The sequence below is a fragment of the Phasianus colchicus genome, chromosome 5 (assembly GCF_987193195.1).
Source record: "Phasianus colchicus chromosome 5, bPhaCol1.hap1.1, whole genome shotgun sequence".
Taxonomy (NCBI): domain Eukaryota; kingdom Metazoa; phylum Chordata; class Aves; order Galliformes; family Phasianidae; genus Phasianus; species Phasianus colchicus.
Window position 1 is genome coordinate 8,877,454 of NC_143440.1, and position 22,095 is coordinate 8,899,548.

General features: G+C 43.8%; 1 protein-coding gene across 8 annotated transcripts in view; it reads right to left on the reverse strand.

The window, feature by feature from the left end:
• TEAD1 (TEA domain transcription factor 1) overlaps positions 1-21,926 on the reverse strand; it is a 142,502-nt gene extending 120,576 nt beyond the window's left edge. For 2 of the 8 annotated variants that reach the window (XM_031613956.2, XM_090140406.1), the window contains exon 1: positions 21,670-21,924. The gene's annotated coding sequence lies outside the window, so the exon portion shown is untranslated. Of the gene's footprint in view, positions 1-17,200; positions 17,281-21,130; positions 21,426-21,669 lie in introns of those variants that run through there. The other 6 variants (XM_090140408.1, XM_090140407.1, XM_090140403.1 and 3 more) reach the window with 5 other exon arrangements.
• Positions 21,927-22,095: the final 169 nt, after the last annotated feature.

Sequence of the window (22,095 nt, forward strand, 5' to 3'; positions counted from 1 at the left end):
TCTTTCATGGAAAAGAAAGCCAGCCCTGCTACCCGTTATCCAGCTACCAGCATCAGCTCCAACAAAGCACCGTCCCTGGCCAAAGCCAACCACAGCCATTGCACAGATACGTAATGTCTGATGCGTAACTGTAGATATCCTCTCTTTTACGGGGTTAATATGTGCCCTTGGGGATAATTGTGCAGGACTTCAGATAAGAGATGTCCATAAAAGGTGGTAAGAGTCACATAGCTAAAACCACATATAACTCAGCCTAGTTTACCCCTTTGCATTATTTAAATGTCTCCCATTAATGCATCAATTTAAAGGCACCGTGTTGCCAGTGCTCCAGGCAAGCAGCTCTTCTCTTGCAACCAAATGCGTCTCTCCAGAATTTAAATTTGCATGCATTTCACAAGTGTATCTATTTGTAGGCCTCCTGGCTGTTAGAAAACAAAGGCATAAATGCATATTTTCCATTGTTGTTGGCGAGCCTGCAGTCGCAGCCCTACTGCACTCTTTGAAGCAGCACCAGCCTGCAGCAAGGGTCAGGCAGGTAGGGGCTTTGCCCTCTGAACGAGATGTCAGTACTGCTGTCCAGCACAAGGGCATTTCAGAGCAATGGCATTGCTCCCATTGACAGTCCCTGGCCACGTCACCAGCAGATCCAGAGAGAGGGGAACATGCGGCCACCCAGGTGTCCCATTCTGCTTCTCCGCTCCAGTGGTGATTCCGGCCCTGATTCCTGCCCTCCTTGCTAGTTCTTCTGCTTTCTAGGAGTTCCACACCCTACACACAGGTAGGTAAGGCAGGGAGCAAGTCACATTACTTGTGTCTTCTCCAGATCACTTACAGCTTGGCCTTCCATTCTAAGGGGCTAATTGGGTTTTCATGGATTTATTTCAGTCCTTTCTAGTGTACAGCGACCACAAAGGATGCTGCCAAGGCTGAAGTTTCAATAAGGCTGAAGAAAGCCTTTTTTTAGAGAAACTTTGGTTTTAACATTAAATTTTAAAAGTGCAAAGAGTAGCAAGAACAAGGTAGGAGTTCCGTTGATTGCATGCTCCATCCTCCAGCAACATATATGAACTTGTTTCCTGGGCAAGAAGAATTTCTGTGGATAGGAAAAAAACAATTCCACCATCCATTCAGTCTCTGAATATTTTGTTTTTATAAAGCACACAGGTTTTGTCAAGTCAGGTTACCTAAGGGTGAAAGTTAGGTCTCATAATCCTTAATTCTATTGCCCATTACACACCATCTGGTGACACAGTTGAAGATAATCTGATTTTTATCTTTTAAAAACATCACGTAGCCATATCATATGGAGCATGCAATACAGCAAGTTACGTATTTAAATAGAATGCTTCTGTTTAGTTTACAAATCTAGGGTCAGTCTCAGTTAACCTGACAACACTTTTGGGCAGGGTGTTTTGTTTGTCATCCCCAGCTGAGGTTTCTGTTTACAGTTACACCTGAAACAGTACCAGACTAACGTCTAACCGGCTTTCAAGAACCTCTTCTTGGAATTCAAAGCTTTACATCTAAATTAGAACAAATACCATGACAAAGCAGTTCTGTGTCCCAGAAGCAATGATGTCTTATTGCAACGTCTTTATAAAGAAGAGGCTGACATAGTTTAATTATAGACTGTGTGTTCAGTCTGATGCAGGAGTTCTCAAATATTTCAAGCAGATTCTGGGAGATTGCCATGAAGAGCTCCTTGAAAGATAATGGTCCATCAGTATATCTGCAGGTTTGCTTTTGTCACTTTATTTTCAGACTCCAAAAGTAATCAAAATAGTTAGTGGGTTGCCAAAAGTTATAACCTCACAAACATCAAGAAAACATGGTAATCAATCATGCTGGGCGAAAGAAAACTCTTACACAACTAACGTGGGGAAGTGAAATAGGACATCTGCTGTTGCTCAAGTCCTTCGCCTAAGTATTCCAGTGGCCCTCATGTTCTCCAAGGCCAAGCCCTCCGACAGCTATCTCACCTAATCTCACCTCTTTCTGAGGCACGAGACACACCCAAAACATTTTCAAGAGGGGTGGAAAACGGGAACAGAAGATTTCTGCAATTTGCAGTCAGGTTCTTCTGGGAAGATGACATATTTCTAAGAGACTATAACGTACACGTACATCTGTGCCTCTGATATAATCACATAATCAACTTTCAAATCTAGGTAGCTATTTTTCCCTGAAGATTTTTATTACTTTCTCTTCCTGGAATAATTAGCTATTTTGTGGATTAATTTTTTTTAAAAAAAACTTTTGATAATACTTGATTATCACTGAACTTTTCTGAACATCATTTCAAAGCAGGAAGGCGAGCTCGGAGGCCAGCCTTAAATCAGACTAACAGATTACTGTGTCCTTTTGCACTGGCAGGTTTCACTCCCATCAGACCCTCCGGACAAGCCAAAGTACATCCCTAGAATCATCTCATTTATTGATACACCTGCATTACTCACCAGAATTTTCCACGCTTTCCTGCCTTGTTTGAGAAGACGACGACAATACTGCTGTGATGAATGGCAACTTCCTGTGGTGTTTTCAGCTGCTGGGATGGCAGACCCTGCACTGCAGGAAAGCACAGAGCATTTCCCAAAGCTGGTGAGCAGGAAGAAGTTACACGAGCCCCAGGTGTAAGGTCATAGGTGTTCCATTACACTGCTTCTCTCTCAAGTGCACCTGTGAAGCCCAGAAAGCACCAGGCCTCATCCCCAAACCATGCACGGTTTCTCCCATTTCTTCTGACCTCTCAATCTGATTGTCCTACTCTATTCTCCCTCTGACCAGGCTGCCCAATTCCCTATGCTTATCAGGTATGCTCTGTTACTAGATGGGATCTGAATAAAGCGTTTAAGTATTGGCAAGCATTTTCTTCAATGAAGACAAGCTATGAACTAGGCAATCATATTTTCAGCTGCGCTGCCTGCCAGAAAAGCACACAAACTTCCAATAGCAAAGAAATGAGGTCATTTTGGTCAACTGCCAAAATCAGCACATTTCCTCTTTTGGTTCTGGATGCTGCACCTACACACTCCATGATGTGCAACAAGTAGTGAGACAGAGGTGCAGTCCCAGAAAAGACAAAAAAAAAAAAAGTAAAAATAAACCAGTGAATGTTATTAAAAAAAAAAACACCTAAAGAAAAAAAGCAAAACAGAAGAAAAAAATCCCTGATGTCCCATGACCTCTTCCTGAGGATTTATTTAAAGTCCAGTCTAACCTTTCTAAAAAGACACTGATATTGCAGAAATGTAAAGCCTTGACAAATTTAATAAGACTCACATGAGGGATGCAGCTTTTGGTTATACAGCTACACTCAAACTTAGCAGATCAGGCTTAAAATTTGGTCTTCTCACAGGGCTTCAGTAAGACCCTTCTCTTGCCAAGGACCCTATCTTTTGCATGTCTTGTCTATTTAAGAAGTAAGTTTTCCTGAATTAGGAACATGTTTTGACATCAAAGCAGAGTCTGAAACAATGTATTCCAGATGCTTTAATTGGGCCTCTTAATGCTAGCACGGCACAAACAAATGGCAGTAGTAGTAATAATAATAATTACCTCCTAAGTCTTTATTTTCAAGTTAGTATCTGCCAAAAAATGTTAGAAAATTATTCTCTCTGTGGCAACTACTCTATTTATGTGCATAATTTAGAAGACGCTCATCTGAATAATTTGAATTTTTTATTAAGACTATTTTCTCATTTTCCATTGAGAAGCCTTCTTAGATACTGACTCACATTCGGCCTTGTAGGGAAGAGTGCCGAGCATTTGTTTTTCTTATGCCTCCAGTACTTATGTGACTCCTGCATTAAGTTCAGCAAAGCCAAGTCTGAGTAGGAACAAACTTAATTTAATTATTAAATACATTTCTAACTTTGCTGTGTCTTTAAGAAATATATATCTTTCATGTGGGGTATTGGAAACATGCCAGGAAGATCTTAAAAAAAAAAAAAAACACAACAAACAACAAAAATCCACACCACTTAATCTAATTTTTTCTGCACCCCTTTTTCTTTCTGCCTTTCTCAAAACAGGGTTAGGTGAATTCAAATCTTCTGAGCTAGGCTGAGCTACTTCAGGTTTGTCAGAGAAAAGTTACTGGGGCATCATGCCAAGCTTTTCACTTTTGAGATAAATATAAGTTTCTTAGGTTGGTTTTATGAGGGGCACAGCAAGAGTCTCATATACTTTGGCAGTTCAACTGCAGATTTTACTCTGTGGCAGCTGCAGCCGCTTCATTATAAACAACAGTTCACTCTGAAGTCCTCTTAAGAAGTTTACAAAAGGGACAGTGTATGTATGTGACGTCCTGCTGCAGTGGTGCAGTCAGACAAATGGCCTTTGACTCTCACCTTCCGCATCACACAGATCCAAACCCAGTTCTGCACAAAGCAGAAATTTAATTTGCCTGCTCTTTTCCTGATGACAGTCTCCTCGTCTATTTGACAATCAGAGCCAAAGAACCAGCTTACTTTCCTTGGGAGGGTCAAATTGGCAGATGAACTATAGTGAGGAGAGGAAACATGTTAAGTATGAAAACATTCTCATAAGCCCTCACAGGAAAAGGATGTAGCTAACAACAAAAGAGAATACTGTGTTTCTCTGCCAAACCTTATTATACAAGATTATGCATTTCCCAAACTTATATTTATACCAGTTAAGTATTGGCAGTACTACATCTGGAGGAGCCATATTCCAAAATACCCCTACTGCATTCTCCATGTTATGTCAGCTCTGAAGGTTTCTTTCTGAGGTTAGTAGTAGCTACATGTATCACCACCCTACTTGACTCAGGATACCACAAGAGTGCTGGGACTTGCAGGGTGAAGCACTTCACTGCTGCCTGACCAGTCCTGTAACAGATCCACCAAGGAACATCTCCAAGACCCATTCAGGCAAGGCTGTCAGACCACACGCATGCAATCTTCATTCACTAGATCCTCTCCTGCAGTATGGATGGGCCAGCCTCCTGCCAGGCACACTGTTTGCTGCATAGTTGGAAGACTAATTAAGTAAGTTTTATCCTTCCTATTCCAGGCTTGTTCCAAGCACTTCTTCAGTTTTGCAAAGCTGGCACAGTAAAACCAAAAAGCTGATAAAAGTACGGTGTGGGCATAGGTTTTAACTGCTTGTCTTTGCTTGGCTCAGTAGCCATATCATTTGTGGTTTCACTGAAAGGCTTCAGCTCTGACCATTCCAGCCGAGCTTCCTAGTTTTCTGTACCTTTCTAGGGAACAATCAGAAGGAGATTTCCGATGGCCTATTGCTGGTCCAAGCATTATTCCCAGAAACGCACCAGCCAGCAGTGACTGATTGAACTTCCTCACTTTGTACATCCATGGACATGTCTGCCAAATGGCTGGGAAGGCCGCACTGGGGGTTTTCCCTCTGCACAGGCTGCTGCAAAGACATTCATGTCAGTTTGCAGTTGGTGTCCAGTCATTGGACGTAATGCTCAGGTCCATACCTGTACTCAATTCTACGGCTGCAAAAGGAGAAAGAAATGCTGCTGGCAGGTTGTTCTCAACAAAGCATCCAGGGGGCTCTGAAAGGTGCATTATCCTCATAGATCTGGAACTGCTGCGCACAATGAAAGTCTGTTAACAGTTGGTTGTAAGACACACCCAGAGATTTTATGTTCTAAATTATGTATATGATTGTTTTGCTTGTTTGCTGACTGTGAGCATAGTGGGAAGTCAAAATCACTGCTATTACACCTCTAACTAAGGATTTCTTAACTGTTACCTAAATTAAAAAGAAAGACAAAGACAAACCCTCAATAATATGTCAAAAAGCTGTGATAATTCTGTGAGAGGCCTTCAGTACTGACTGGTAGCTTTTCTGGTCCTACACGAGTTCCAGCATGTTACTCCACAGAAGCAGCAGCTTTTCTGCAAGGACTGAGGTCTGTGCATCAGGTTCAACACTTAAAAATGGTTCTTTACATACATTTTCATAGTAAAGCACTTTATAACTATTACCCAATTATTGCTTACAGCATTAAGTAACAAAGTATTATTACTGCAATTTTACAGAAGGGAACAAATCATGAAATATGAAATACTTATGCCATGTTTGCGTAGGTTTTCTCATATTAATTAATTATGAGACTTAATTACACTCAATCTTACCATTCCAAGCCAATTACACAAATTTGTGTAAAGTGGAGAAGTAGAGAAACCTTTATCTCAGAGACAATCATTCATACTGACAGCACTTTCCACAAAGATATATAGAAAGGACTCCCCAAATATTAACTCATACATCCAATACAACGAGATGGATTTTTCTCTAATGTTTCCCCCCTCCCCAACCACTCCAACACAAGCTAACAACAAACAAACCAGAAAACAAACATGTTCAAGTCAGCAAGTTACAAGAGTTCTAATCCAGCAACATAAAACACGGGTTGGTAAGAATCACTGCATACATGCACACTGCAAAATATTTTTAATATTTGTTTGTTTTGAATCTACAGTAATTTTGTTAGCTTTGGTCTACAGGGGAAATGCTAAACATCTAACAGATCACTTTAGAAGTTTTTGTTACACAGAACAACCTATGAACACTTCCACATCCTATGCTGAAATGTTCATTCATGATTTCCCACAGTATATACCCGCAGGGAATCACAACACGTCAATGCCTTCAGCAGCAATAGCATTCCATGGGAAGCTGCTCCTTTTTGCAAGTCATGGTTCTTACAAGAATGGACTAAGCCAAGGAAAACCAGCCTTTCTGTATTAACACAAACTGATTCTCCCATAAACAGTACTCATTTGAAATCAAGGGAGTAACAAGAGCAGTTACTATCTTTGGAATTTCCTCTGAAGAGATCTATGAGTTCCAAGTACATCTACTTGATTAAAATTTGAGAGACATTGAACTGACCGATATTTATTGTAATTCTCAATCAGATATGTTTTAAATACACATTCTTCCTTATCCAGCCAAGCTTTGCTGCCTTCTTTGGTGGGTAGCAAGTGATACTGCCATTAGACCATATGGAAGACCAACTACAAGAAGAGATACACGAGGCATTCAGAAGAATGACCTTAATTTCCATATCTAATAACAACTTCCCCTCTTCAAAGGAGATTCCATCCACCTCAGTTTAAGCACAAGTGGTAGATGGCCAGCCTCTCTCTCTGCACGTCTTCATAGGGACACGGCTCTTTCCTCTGAATATACTGAAGACTAGAAGCCTTTCTTAGTGAGACTGGCTTACCGAAAATCTAGAAATGAACTACATATCCAGCTCGCCTCGTTTGGACCCCTTCCTCCAAGCTTCCTAACAAACTCTTCCTGAGCAAGTTATAAATTGCAAGCATGAACCTACATCTATTATAGTATTGTTAAACCAATTATCAGCACAAATTTGGTGTTAATGACAGTCATGTGTTTTCTATTCTTCTAAGGCTAACCCCTGAGCTTAATTATTTTATTTAGTGTCTAGGGCATCAACACTTCCTACACAGCACCCGTCATCAGTCTAGCAATTAATTGCATACCACTGACCTTCAGAGAGCACCATGGAAATTTTATTACTGTACAATTCAATTACATTTCACGTAACCCTGCTCCACAACCATGTTTTATTATTAAAAAATAAAACTGTGCTTAGAAAAAGGGTAGTTGAGTGAATCAGACTATTTATAATTCACAAGAATAAAAGACATTTCTCAAGGTTTGCAACATATACAGAAAGCTTTGCAGCCTTAATATGAGGTGAATGTTACTAAGATTCACATTACAGACAAATGTGGAATGGAAAACATTCCCTGAAGTCATAACGGCAGCGTTACGAAGCACGCCATTTAAAAGCTATTCACCAACAATGTCCTTTTCCTTCTAGCCAGAACCCTACGGTAGAAATTCAGCTGAAGAAAGTCAAGTAATTGAGAAATGGTGATTCCACAACTGATGAACTGGAGGTGTATGATGAAACAGCTGCAGGAAAAGACTAGGCAATTCCATATAGTATTCAGGAAAAAAAAAAAAAAGGGCTAGCAGCCATGACCTAGGTCTCCTGCCTCAGTGTTGACCTCTCTGCAAGTTTGCTGCTTTGAAGGGGCTATATCCTGCTTATATCCTGCCTTGGCCTCTGCTCCCGTTCTAAAGAAAATGCTACAACTGAGCATATTTCTTCTAGATTCAGGAGTCTCTCTGCTCCATTCCAAACCAAAAGTCTCACAGAACAAATAATTATTGCATGACTACTCTAATTTCAATCTGGCACGTTAATGTAAGAGCTAAAGTAAGTCAGGGCACGAAGACTGTCTCTCAGAATCGAGGGCTGCATCCAGAATGAAATATCTCATCACACCCAGGATTTCAATGCCAGCCTCTAATTTCCCAGACTCCAGAGACTCGGCAGCCCCCCAGCTCCACACCAGCACACCAGTGGCAGGCCCAAAGAAGAAAGGGGCTAGCACAGCAGCCAGCATGGGCTTGCATGAGTGCCCTAAGAGACTCCCATTACCGTAGTTTCACCCATCCTTGTGCACTTTTCAGTCCTCCAAATTTCTTGCTGGAGTCAGTGAGCTGGCATCAAGTCCCATGCACCATAAGGTGAATCATCCATCCTCTAAAGTCAAAACCCAGAGAACGCCTAAAGATAACAATAGAGTAAACTAAAGGTCACCAACCAGTGACCCAGCAAGTCAAGTGAGTAGGTGCTACCTGGACTTTACAATCACATCACATGAATACCTTACTTAATTTTCCACACGCATTGAAAAAGCTTTCTATCATAGAAAATTATACAGCTGTATGAGGACTGCTCCTAAAGTAATGCCTCCTATTTTATGATGTTGGCCACAACATCAGAGGTGGATGTTGGCGGCGTGTTGAACCATCCCACCGATATCCCATTCCATGTTGTTGCTGTGTGACAGATGACAGCAGAGGGGCACTCTGAATGGTGTCTGACATAAAAGTGCAGATGAAGCAAAGGTGCGTCACTCAATTCCTCCATCTGGAAAAATTTGCACCCGCTGACATTCATCAATGCTTGCTGAATGTTTCCAAGAGACAACCAGTGGATGTGAGCATAGTGATCTGCTGGAGTAGGTTTTCGTAAGTACAGCACACAGGCTCTTGTTCATTGCCGGCAAAAATGCACAGCTAATGGTGGTAACTATGTTGAAAATGTGTGTTTTGTAGCTGAGACTTTGCTCTACCAAACAGTGTTACTGTGCTCTTTGTATCTGTTGCAGTTTCCATGGAAATAAATAAGAGACATTACTTTCAGAGCGACCTATGCACATTTCAGGCAATGCACTTAATCTCGTCAAATCCCAGATAAAATTGGTTTTACTGTGTCAATCCTGTGACCTCCTTTAGGTAAGGACTTGTAAACTACACTGCCAATGATAGTGGGATTATCCAATAAACAGAACTCTTCAACAACGCTTTGCTTTAAAGAATTGCCTACATATTAAATGAATTGTGATTCAGCTATACAGTATTGAATTATTATTTTTTTTAAATAATTTCTTCTTTAAATTGAAATAATCAGTCTATTACTGCCTGTTTTTATGGTCTTTTATTTTTTCAGTAAAGCAGGGGAAATCTGAAGTGAAACCAGCTTCAATGAATAAAATATCCCATAACCAAATCCAGTTTGCCCCTCCCCACGGTCACAAATGTACCCAGACCTTGAACAAGAGCAGAAACATGCATAACATGATCCTACAAGAAAACACACATCATTTTATATCTCTTTTGCTGCAGAAGCCTGGGTTACAAAGCAGACTGGCAAGTGCGCACATTACTGAGATGTCACGGGCAAGGCTATGATTTGGAGACAACAGCACTGCTGTTTGAAACTAAATTCAGAATTTCCATCAGTTTTGCCGAGACCAGTGTTCAGATATTCTTGAGGCCTGATCACAGAACAAACATACACACACACACACACATATATATACTCACTAATCTATGGGTCCATGCAGGTGCAGCGTGGATTAAACAGCATTACATGTTCTTTCTGACATGTTGTTGTCAGTAATTAGAATACTGTTTTTCTTGATGTGGATGTTTTTTTTAAATGGGATGAGAAAAACAAGAGTCTCAAGGATCAGAATACATCAGAAGCCTGGCAATACTGAATACATCTCTGTAACCATGAACATCAGCACAAGCACGCACACACATTAAGATTTAAGTATTTTGGAAAACAGTCACAACGACAACAAAAAATAATGAAAAACCAATGAAATTTCAACAGGAAGGCTCATTAATTTAAGACTTAAACAGGGCTCTCATTTGCATAGACCACTTACAGCAACAGCAATTCATGAAATTCTTCCATGAAAATTGTGCTATATTTTGTCTACAGTGACACATTCCTTGCAGATCACAGTGCCTTTCTCATCCTGCTAATAAGATAATCTGTTACATGAGGCTTACAAATCCATTTAAATTGATTTTAATTAACAAATCAATCACCAGCCACTGATGACTTGGTATACAGACAGTAAGCAATTCAAAGCCCCAGGCCTCTAATTCCAAACCAAAATGCACATTAGAGCAACAGGACATCTCTGTGATCAATAGGAACAGAAAGATGTTGAATTCACACACATTTGGAGAATACAAACTTGATAAAAATGCGTCTCTGGATCACACAAATTACAATTCCCATGATTAGCTAGGAAAACAAGATTAAGTCATTTACACTTCTTTACAAGTGAAATAAATAAAATCAAGTATGATCATAGCCTGCTTCTAATCTTTTAGATACTTTTTTCATTTGAAATGGTTCTTTTACAATCCGTTAACATTAAGTAATAGAAAATTGCACTTCTCGTGGTCTCAAAGATGAACAAGGACACATGCTTTGATCCTGTGCAAATTTACTGCTATTCCCTGCTGCTAAAGTGCTAAAATTGTCCTTTAAAAAAAAAAAAAAAAAAAGCCTATCCCAAAAAGAACATTTTTGTTGTTTCAGTAAGCTAATTATTGTAATCTTTGTTACTACAAGAAGTTAATTACAAAGCAGTAAGTTAAATCCCACAATAGGTGGTGTGATGCTAAGCACCACAATCCCTGGAGCATCAGCATCTGGCTCCCTACAGCAGAGAGAACACCTGAGTGAGGCTTCTCACTCTGCAAACCAACAGCCAGTGCTTTTGCATGGCATCTGTTAATTAAAGATAGGTTTGGCATTTACGTGCTGCTGGTTAGACAGTTAAACTAACCAAATAATAAGAACAAGATACCAAACTATCTTTCACTGTATTTAAGAAAAACAGAAAGAGTTGAACACTTCCCACTTGTAAACACATTAAGATCAACATTGTACCAAACCTGAATCCAGCCCAGTTAGCACAAGAAGGTAAATAGTAAATCCTCTCGAACAGATGTCGGAGAGTGCAGGCACTCCACATTTAAAGAGACAGATTCTGCAGCCAACAATGCTTCACTGACACTGAGACAATCAATGTGTCCTTGATTATGAGGAGGCAAACAGTTTTCACTACAAAAAAGGAGACTGAAAAACAAATCATGTGTTTTTATTTTACAAGTTCCAAGTTTGGGTTGGGTTTTTTTCAAGCTCTCTTGGAGCACTGAAACAGAATAAAAATAGTTTGTTTCACAAGCACAAGACGAGTAGCTGCTAAATAAACACGTTAGATTTACTCCTATGCATTCGGTTCTCGTTGCCATTACTGCTCAGGAGCTGGGTGATACCACTAAAATGATGCTCCTTCTCCCAGTAAACTGATAAAATGGGTTTCGTCCAAGAACTGTGCCATAGAGCTCTCCCTCTATTTCATACTCTGCGTAACACTGCTGGAAAATGTATTGCAGCACAGAATGTAGCATACGCCACTGTATCCTGACGCTCAAATCAAGACCACAGATTATAAACAGTTTCAGCAAATTGACTTGAGTGCCTTTGTTCCTCAGACATACATCTTCCTATTGCTTACAAAAGCAGCATATACTAACCACTAACACTGCCATAGCCAGTACTGGGAAAGGAAGTTATTGAAGCCTGGATTTCCTGCTTTCAGCTGAAGCCAAGAACTGTGAGGCTTGCAGTGGTTTCAGGAACTGACTCATCTAATGATTCATGGATAAGATACTGGTTTTAATATATTTCTGATCATAAGACTCAAACTTCAAAAACAGTGATGCTTAGTTTTTATTTTAAAGTTTAAAAAGTACATAAATCAAGAAAACAAATACTACCACAGGACACACTGGCTTATAATAAGCGTGCTTTACTACACACTCCATATTTAAAAAGGAGCACGTTAGAATTCCTGGAAATTCATTTCAAGAGAACACTGATAGCGAGTTCAACTCAGCGTGAAAAAAAGCAAGGATTCCTCTTGCAATCCTGACACCTCTAAGCTTCAGGTTGGGGACAAGTGAGATAGATACCAACTGTATTTTTAACTATACCTTGAGGTGCAGCTGTATCTGCTGCCATACTCATCAATGCATCCTAGAGCCACTGTTATAAATGCACATGGTTTCTTCAATTATGCATAGAGAGTTCCAGCAGAAGCTCAGCTGCTAACAATACATTTGGATGCCCAAAACAAGAAAGTCGTTCTGTTTCAAGAATGACCGGAGCTGCAGGGCTCAAGCTTAAAGCAGTGGCTAACAGACAGGATCTGAAGTCCTCACCAACACACAGGTTTGGTGATATCTCAGACTTTACAACCAGACATTTTCACACAGCTAGTTGGTCCCCAGGGAAGCATGCCCTCCAGTGTATCCAAACTCTTTTTGCCCACAACACAAATCTCATCAGTATGCTGTAACTTGAACTGCCAGGCTCTTGTGCCGAAAAACATGGCTTGAGATGGAAGCTTAGCTCTGCTAGGCTCATGTATGGAAAAGTACTGGTTTACTTTTTAATTTCTGAGTGGCACTCTGCAGCTCCTCACACAGCATGCACACAGGGCAGCTGGGGGGAATGCCTGCATTTCTGTACTTCACCATGCACACAACTAGTGTGCACACACACACACACAAAAAAAAAGGAAACAAAAATGCATGTTGCTTGGAGGAAAAAAAAGAGAGAGAGAGAGAGAGAAAGCAGTTAAAACAGTTGACAAGAAAAGGCCAAAGTGCGCTCAGTGGCTGGCAGTCATTTTATGGCTATAGTCCTACAGCAGATTTACTTAGATGACGTCAGTGGCTCCAATCCAGCTTTTCTTTGGTAGCATTTACCACTTGCCTCTTGAAGCCTCCACTATGCTACAGAGCAGTAGACCATAATCAAAATTCCCTTTGTGAAATAGAGTTTACCTCAGGGCACAGAAGCATTGCTAGCTGAATTGCAGGCTCTTCACCCTGGACTGCATGCCCAGAAATAAATAACCTACAATACTGTACTTTCCTTAATACAGAAGAACCATTAAAAGCAGCCTGCTACCTAAAAAAAGGCTTCTTTAATTTGTTTCCAAAATCTGCAAGGCCAGAATATTAGTTGATTTTCCAGGCAACCAAGAACTTTGATAATTCTATTATCCCTTTTTGTATTGTTTTTAGAGATTTGGGGAGATCGAGTTGTTTATGAGTAATTTTTTCCACCAACAGGAAAACATTACTAACATTAAAAGCTAAATTGAATTGGCATAGGAAGCTGCATATTTTATAACTGCTTATCTACAACTGCTTGGTAAGCATATAGTAAATATGCCAAGAAGCAGAAAAAGAAATTACTGTACATAAATAACAGCAAGGGGAAAGGAAAAAAAATATCCATTATTTGGAGTTATGAAATTCCAGTCACAAAACAATGACTGGAACCAATGAGAGGTTAGGAAAGCCAAGTCAAGCAGATATCAAATCAGCCAAAACTTCACAGGCTATGGAGTTTAATAAAAAAATAAATCAAACCATATGAAAGATGCACCTTATAGTACTAAATAAATATAGATTTGGTATGTTTTAATGGCCCCATCAGTCCAAAGATGCCCACATTCAGTATATGCAATACCAAGATAATCTAATGGACCAAAAATTACCTCTCACTGTCAATGCTTAGAAACAACTCACAGGAAGATGTGCAAATGCCTCACAGAGAACTGGAATTCTCAGTACTTCTCTTTCCCCTGCTTCTTTGATTTCTTTTCCCCCAAAACCACACTATGGTGAGAGATTGCACATCTAACTTGCACTATGCTGAAGACAAAAACTGCTATCGTCATCCAACTGAACCTGCCTACAAAACACATCTGAACCTTAAATCTGAACTTTCATTCAAAATTTTAGGTAATCCCCAACACAGCTCTAAACAGACAGATGCTAGCACATCCTGCCCTGGAGAGGAACTACGAGCCTCTCTTAGTAGCCTGGAATGCCAAGCCACAGGCAGAAAAGCTTTCTTGCTTTCTGACAGCAACCACATCAACGTGGTTCTTGCTTCATGTCAGCAAAGAGAATCAGAAGGTGACTTTAAGAAGACTTTCTCTTCATTGAGAGACAATTTGTCCCTTTTACTGGTCACCAGGAACCCTGAACATGAAAGCCATACAATCCCAATTGGACTTTTCTTCCTACAAGACAGGGTGAAGAAGCAGCAGGGGAGACTGATAAGGGCATGGAGATGTGACAACAAGCCCACGTAAGTAACAGTAGAAAGTTAGACAGACTATAAGAAGGGTCTGGCAAGATGGAGAAGGAAACAAAAACCTTCCACTGTGTGCAGGAAGGAAAACCTCACTGAGGGCTGCCCAGGAGCAAGAAAGTAACTGCACACTCAAGGAAAGAGGGGTGCACAAACAACTGAAGAAGATGGATGTGGTGCCCTGTAAGGGACAGCGAGACAGAGCCCGCAGGGCAGAAGACAAAGAAGAATGTGCAGCAAGGTCAAAGAGCAGCATGGGCAGACCCAACCCACCCTAAGGACATCACTGCAGCACCGACTGGAAATCTGTATTTATGTTTTGAGCTTTTTTCCTGTGACAAAATTATTACAGAGTTAAGGGTGGCAGGGAGAGAAGGGGGGGAAGAAAAAAAAGGTGAAAAATGAAAGAACGCCCATTGAGTCTTTGAGGCTTCTACTAGGCCTCCAGTTGGCTGTGAAATGAACTGAAATTAAAAAGTAAAATAAAATTGAAGATTAATGGGCACCAGATATAGGGATGCAATTCTTCATTAAGGTTAATTTGTTGAAAGAATAAAAGTGAAATCCGCAATGTGGAAAACGCAGCTGTTTGCAGAACTTTGCCTTTTTTTTTTTTTAACTGTAAAACAACTCTGGGACAAAAAGTACATATGTATAATGCCAGAACATTACATATGAGTGAGATTTCCTGTGTCATTAATAAATGTTTGTCTCCAAACACTGTATGTTTTAACGGAGATACGTCTAACAGATGCTTTGATCCATTAAACCTCTATGAATTTACCTTTTCTTCCGAAGTCTGCCTCAATGTTTTCTTCCCCCAAAACCAAAGCGTCATTCCTGAACTACAGTCTCCCAACAGAAAGACAACCGTGTGAAAAACATGCCAGCTAATTGCAGAAATAAACACCACTGCTCAGGGCACCATGAGGTGAACGAAAGGAAAGAGATTCCACCAAGGGAATAACTGCGATGCCTACAATGCTAAGGCATAATTTGGCTCCAAAAATACCCAAGGCCATAAGGGTTGGTGATTCAAACATGAAGCATATCAAAACGGTACTGATAAGCTAAATTAACAGATAGCTTATCTGACGCATATACTAGCCATATGGTGCCACAACTTCTGTTGCCTGTTGCTGGCATAACAATAGGCTACTGCAGTCTTAGACTGGAAGCACGATTTGACAAACTGTCAACAGCAGTTTTATTTTTTTTTTGCAGAGCTCCGGGGCAATGGCACACTCATCTATTTGCATTTTTTTTTTTTTTTTTTTTTAAACAGGTGAACAAAGAGTAAACCAGATGTCAACTTTAGAAATCGAGCTGTCTGCTTTGGGAGATTTAACAGCGGCAGGCATACTGCTACAGCTCAAATCTAGACAATGAGCTTTTCTAAAAACACTCTGGCCTAGGGGAGTGGCTATTTAAAACACTTGGCTTCTTTTATTTCAGCACTATGGAAGTGAATTCTGCTCTTAAGTGCCAGCTCAAATGAAGTCATTTTGTTTCACTGGGGCTTTCTTTGCATTTTGGAAATGTAGCACGCACTGTAGTGAGGGAGAAAGACAAGTATGAGAAAAAAAATCTGATTATTTTTCGGCTGGAAGACAGGAAACACGGGGAAAAGAAAAAGGAAAAAACAACTAACGATTGGATCGCATGAAAAAAATATCTGTGAAACGAAAATTCAAGCGCGAGTTAAACGAAAGCTATCTTCCCCTCATTTAAAACTAAAAACAACTTGTGAAAGCTTTATAAAGAACTGGTATTTATGTGGTATTTACAACTCCTTCCATCTCCAGGAAGGCAAGGTGTCAATACTGACAGATAAAGAAGATTTGCAGTAGGGCTTTAATACGGTACAGAAACACCACTGGTTAATACCAGAAGAATCGTGACATTTTTCCTCCTGCTTCATTTAAGCAAATGAAATCTTTGTTACCTACACACTACATTAAAAAAAAAAAAAAAACCACAACAAAAAAAGAATCGTGCTAACAATATAGCAACCCACTCAAAATTAAAAAGACAACATTAAAATTGTCAATGGATATATCCAGGCATTCTGCTTTGCAAAGATGTTTTTAGTTGTGTTCTGCAGGACTGTGAAAGACGTAACGAGGAAAATAAAGATAGTTCTAATAACGTGTTCTGCTTTGATAGGCAGTTATGGGAACAGATTTCTTTTCCGAGTTAAACCCAGCTAAGGACATAGCATTTTTAGATTATCTTTTCAAATTGTTCTTGAACATTCTGTTTAAAAAAAAAAAACAAAAAAAAAACAAAAAACCTCCTTTCATGTTAAGTTGAGATTGCACTTGAACTCTTTCCAAAAGCCAGAGCTGTACTGAATTATGATAATTAGAAAGCTGTGCACATAAAAGGCAGCACAGTTGATGCATTTAAAAAAAGTTCATGCCAGAGAATATAAGTTCAATATGTTCTCACATAATTAACATTTCCCATCATTAGCAGCAGTTTTCAGTTTATGTATCTGTAAAAACAACAGCACTCGTCATTGTTTCAGATTCCCAGTCAATAGCGCTTTAATAGCTTCACACACAGTCCCAGGCCGGCCTCCCTTCCCCCAGTCTCACACTCTACCTTCTGACCCGCCAGCACTCGGCCTATCTGCGACTCACAGCTTCAGAGATGGCTGCTGAGCGAGGGCCGCAAGAAAGGTGCAGCAGGAGGAACCACCGCAAGGGCTAGGAGACAAAGAAGGACAAGTTGGAGGTGCGCCTTCCGCGGGCCAGGCGCCAACCCAACGTGCTTGACGGAGCGGGACGTGGGGCCGCAGCCATGCCCCAGCTGGGTGAGTGCCTAACCGCCCCTCGTGAGCCCTGTGGATTCTCCATGCGTTCTTGATGGAACGTGCAGAAGCCCAGCTAACAAATAAGGGCCTGCGCACATGGCGGGCTGCTCACGGAGACATTCATGGACCTCCTCAGCAAGACGCCCCGCATTCACTGCTGGGAAGCAGACCCTGGATCCTTACCTCCTTCCCCTCCACTCTTCGTTCAGCGAGTATGAAAACGACTGCAGTTCTGGGGGAACTTTAATAACCAAAGATAGCATAAAAGTTGCCGAATGCGCATCGACGCAGGGAGCCACAAGGGGCACACCAACAGCATGGCAATTCCCATGGCAGCACCGCCATTTCGCACTGCAACCAGGCAGGCCTGGCATAGGACACGTCCCGCCTCAGCTCCATGCCACACAGCAGAGGCAGGTTTCACGTTGGTGCCTCAAAGGACCGCAGCCTGCAACTTCTCACTCTTAGGCATTGGGAATGAGCAACCATTAAAACACAACAGAGCATTATTCCAGGAAATATTATTCCATCCCTGTTCCATGCGCAAAAACCGAAAGGAGCTCTGTGCAAGAACAGAGAGCAAGATACGGACATGAAGTGGGAATTTATTGCCGAGATTTTTCTTCTAAAAACGTGTCTTTGGGTGGCTCAGAGTCGGCTGGCTTTACAATGAGTAGCACCATCCATCCATATATCACAGGATACGACGTAAATTATGCGGTGCTCGTATAAACTGCTGCACAGCCCCCATCAGCACTTACTCTCAGGGAGATCATTTACCTCCTAACAGCTCTAAAATTTTGATTTAACTTTTTTTCAATAGTAAATAATCATAGTTCAGGAATACAGAACAGCTGGGCACTACCGGCGAGGTGCCGCACGGGGACAAAGCGGTAATTAAATCTCAGCTCCCAGAAAGCAGCAGCTACTGTTTCTCTCGTGTTTTAAAGCAGCTCCTTCCAAAGAGAACTTCAAAATGAAGTCTAAAGGGCCAATTTGCACCCCGACTGCAGCCAACTCAGTGCCTTCTGCATGAAGTCCCAGTGCTCACAACAGGCAGCAGCAGGCAGCCAGCCCACACCTCGTGTGTGCACATGCTGTAAGAGCACAAATGGGACCAGCAACAAACTTAGAATCGTGCCTGTAAGCTTCAGATAGATCAGAAGTGAGACAGCAAACAAGTCTCCTTACCAAAACCTGAGGAAAGCACGTAGATGGGATTTGATACTCTTTTTAATCAAAGATGCAGAACAGCAGCCGTGTCCTTCTTTAGGCATCAAATATCATGCTAACCGTGTACATAAAGCATACACTGTAAATATCTTCGTATTTGATCCCGTGAATGTTTATTCGTATGAGTCATCTCCGTCACTTTAACCTGAGGAAGGATTGGATCGAGCAAATCTTTGCTTTCTGAATAAGGCCGATCGCTTCAGAACGACGGGCAGTTTTTAAACCATCTCTGCTGAGATACAACAGGAACATTAACTTCAACAAGAAATAGTGGATGGGAAAACAGAGATGCACGCCTGTATTCTGAAGATAATCTCACAGACACACATTCAGAACCGTACGCAGTATCTTCATGTTTCGGAAACAATCTTCTCATAAAATCAGGTTACTTCTACTGAAGTTGTTCCAACGCCGTAGCCATGCTAGTCATACATTAAAAACTACAGTTATGTCATAACACAATTACATATTTTTACCTTTCAGTTTTTATTAAACAAAACATGCCAGAATGTCTCTGTAGCTCCAGAAGCCCTTCTCACACTTGTGCCTGCACTATATCTTTAACGTTTGCTGACAGCGTTATCTACGCGGGTCACTTAAAAAGAAGGAGGAATCCTTTCTTCCTCTGCATGTGACTTAACTGAGCTTAACTTTTTCAGGCGTGGCCAAACAAAGCCTGAAAACCGCTTGAGCAGTACCCAACAGCAGGGCACCATCCTGCACCCCCACCACCAAACGCCAGTTACAAGTTACCCCAGGCGCATCACAACGCACTAGCCCTTCTCAGCTGGAAACTCACGAGGTTCTGGCTCATAATTAAGTTTCTGCTGCTCTTTTTTTTAATAAAACAGCTAAAAAAACAAACTCCTTTAAGCAGAGGCTGTCTTTATTAAGACTCATATCAAATCAACATTTTTTCCCCTGCTTTGCTGCTCACATACATTCCGCTCAGCACCGAATATAAAACCATAATTCCACTCGAAAGCTGTTGCCAGACTTTCCTGTGTGCAGAAGCAAATGAGCTTTACTTCACCGAAGCAGTCCATGTAAAAATCGATGCTCAGAATACACCTAACGTGTGCTCAGCAGCAAAGTATTTCCCAAAAAGTATTTCTGGACTTTTAAGAAGAAAAACAAAAAGAAATCATTAGTAGCCAGAATTTCTGCTTGGTCAAATGATAGAAAGCTGCAGCAGACACATCACAGTTGCCCTACTGAGCTAACAGCATGTAGCGCCGTGTGAAAAGGCACCGTTTGGGCGCAGGGGCAGAAAGAAAATGTGGCCTGAAAGCTGACCTTTGGTCAAAATCACATCCCAAAGTCGATTTTGAGAAGTTTTGAGCTTAGAACGGAATCCGCGCACAAAACGCTCCATTTTGCGCTTTAGGAACATTCACTGTATTAATTCCTGCGTTTCTGTTCCCAAATAAAGCGTGTGCCCACACGGATAACTACGCACACACACAAACACGCCACCCCCCTCCCACCCCCAACAAGTAATTTAATCTACAGGTTTGTGTCATTCTTGATAGCCCCGTCTTGCCGCGGTACAACCCAATCTCCCTGTAACGGTATTCCCCAACTATTTATAGAGACAGAACGCACCGCGCATCACACACACACGTTCCCACTCCGGGATCGTACATTAATTTCAATTAAGCCCTTAACGTAACCGTAACCACGCTCGTTTCCGCACCCAGCTGCAGGTACCGCCCGGCCGAGCGTTCCCTACGAGCTGCCATCCCGCAGCGCTTCGCTCTGCAAACGCCCAACGCGCCACGACAACGCCGGGAGCATCGAGCGGCGCTCGGCCGCCCGCCTCCCGACGTCCCGCTATCCGCTCGCCCAGCTCCGTCAGACCGCTAAGCAGCCAACTTTATCGGCGCCGAGAGAAAGCAAACAGGCTCCCGCTCGGCGGCACTACGGCCCCGTCGGCACGCGGCCGCCCCAGGGCTCGGCCGCGTGGCTTCCCGTCGGGAACGGCAGCGACCCGCGCCCTCGGCCTCGCCCCGGGCGGCAGCGCCGGAGCCCCGGGAGCGCGGGAGGCTCCGGGGCCGCTCCTCGCTTCCGCTATCGAAGGCGGCCGCCGGTTTCTCATAAGTTAGTAGCGTTCCCGAGGAACGCGGCCGGCCGCCGTTTCATTGTTTCCGAAGTACTTCGACCCCGTACCGGCGCAGCCCGACCGCGCTCCGGGCGGAGAAACGCGGCCGGGGAGCGCCGGGCCGAGGCGGGAGCGCGACTCGGTAACGGCGTGGAGCTCCGCCGAGCCCTCTCCGGCCCGACCCTCCCCGCCGCCCTCGTTCGGCCGCCGAGGGGCCGTTCCGTCCCGTCTCCGCCACAGAAGCCGCGCCGTCCAACTTTTCCCTCCCCCTTGGAAGCGCACTTCCTTTGAACGCGCTCCGTCTGCGAACAAAGGCGGCCCGGCCCGGCCCCTCCGCAGCGCCCGGCACAGCCGCCCCGCGGGTCGCGCTCCGCGCCGCTCCTACCGGGAGCAACTTTTCCGGGCACGGCCTCCTCGGCGCTGCCGCGACCGCGACTTTGTCTTTTTTGGATACAACGTTTCTGCTGACTCCCGAAAATTTTCCACTCGAACGTGCGACGAAGCGGCGGCGGAGAAGGAGACGCGGCGGCGAGAGCGGCATCGCTGCCTCCATCCCCGAGGGGCTGCGCGCGGCCGGGGGCTGCGGAGCGCGAGCCGCCAACTTCCCGCGGATAAATAGGTGCAAAGCGGCACGGAGCGGTGCGAAGCGGCGGTGTGCGTGCGTGTGTGTGTGTGTGTGTGTGCGCGTGTGTGTGCGTGCCGCTGGCGCGCGGTGACTCAGGCGCTAAGTGCGGGCGGCAGCCGCCTGTTGCAGCTCCGGCCGCGGCCCCGCGGCGGCACGAACTCGGCGGGACGCAACTTCTGCCCCCGCGCGCGGCGGCCCCCGCCCGCCTCCCTTCCTCCCTTCTTCCCTCCCTCCCTCGCGCCCGCCCGGCACCTGCGGGGCGCCGGCCCCCCGCACCGCGCCGCCCCGGCCCCGCTTACCTCCGCGCACCGCCGGCGAACTTCGCCCGCCGCCCCCCGGGCCGCCCCGGCCGTCCGCGGCCCCGCGCCTGTTTTTTGATCCGCCGCTCGGCTATTTATACCGCGGCGGTAGGTGGCCGCGGGCCGGCGGACGGAGCCCTCGGAGGCTGAGTTGCTGCCCGGCCGGCGGCGGGGCGGGCCGGGCTCCCGGCCGGGCTGCGCGGCGCCAGCGATGCGAAGAATGCGCGGAATGAGGGGAGGAATGAAATGAACGCGGGAGCGGGGCGGCCGCGGGGCGGAGCGCGGCCCGCCGCCCCCTGCGGCCGCGGGCGGGAGGGAGGCGGGCGGGGCGGCGGGCGGGGCCTCCGCGAGAGCTGACCTCATAGGGGAGCCCGCGGGAGGGGCGGGCGGTGCTGCGCGCCGCTGCGCGCCGGGGGCCCCTGCTGG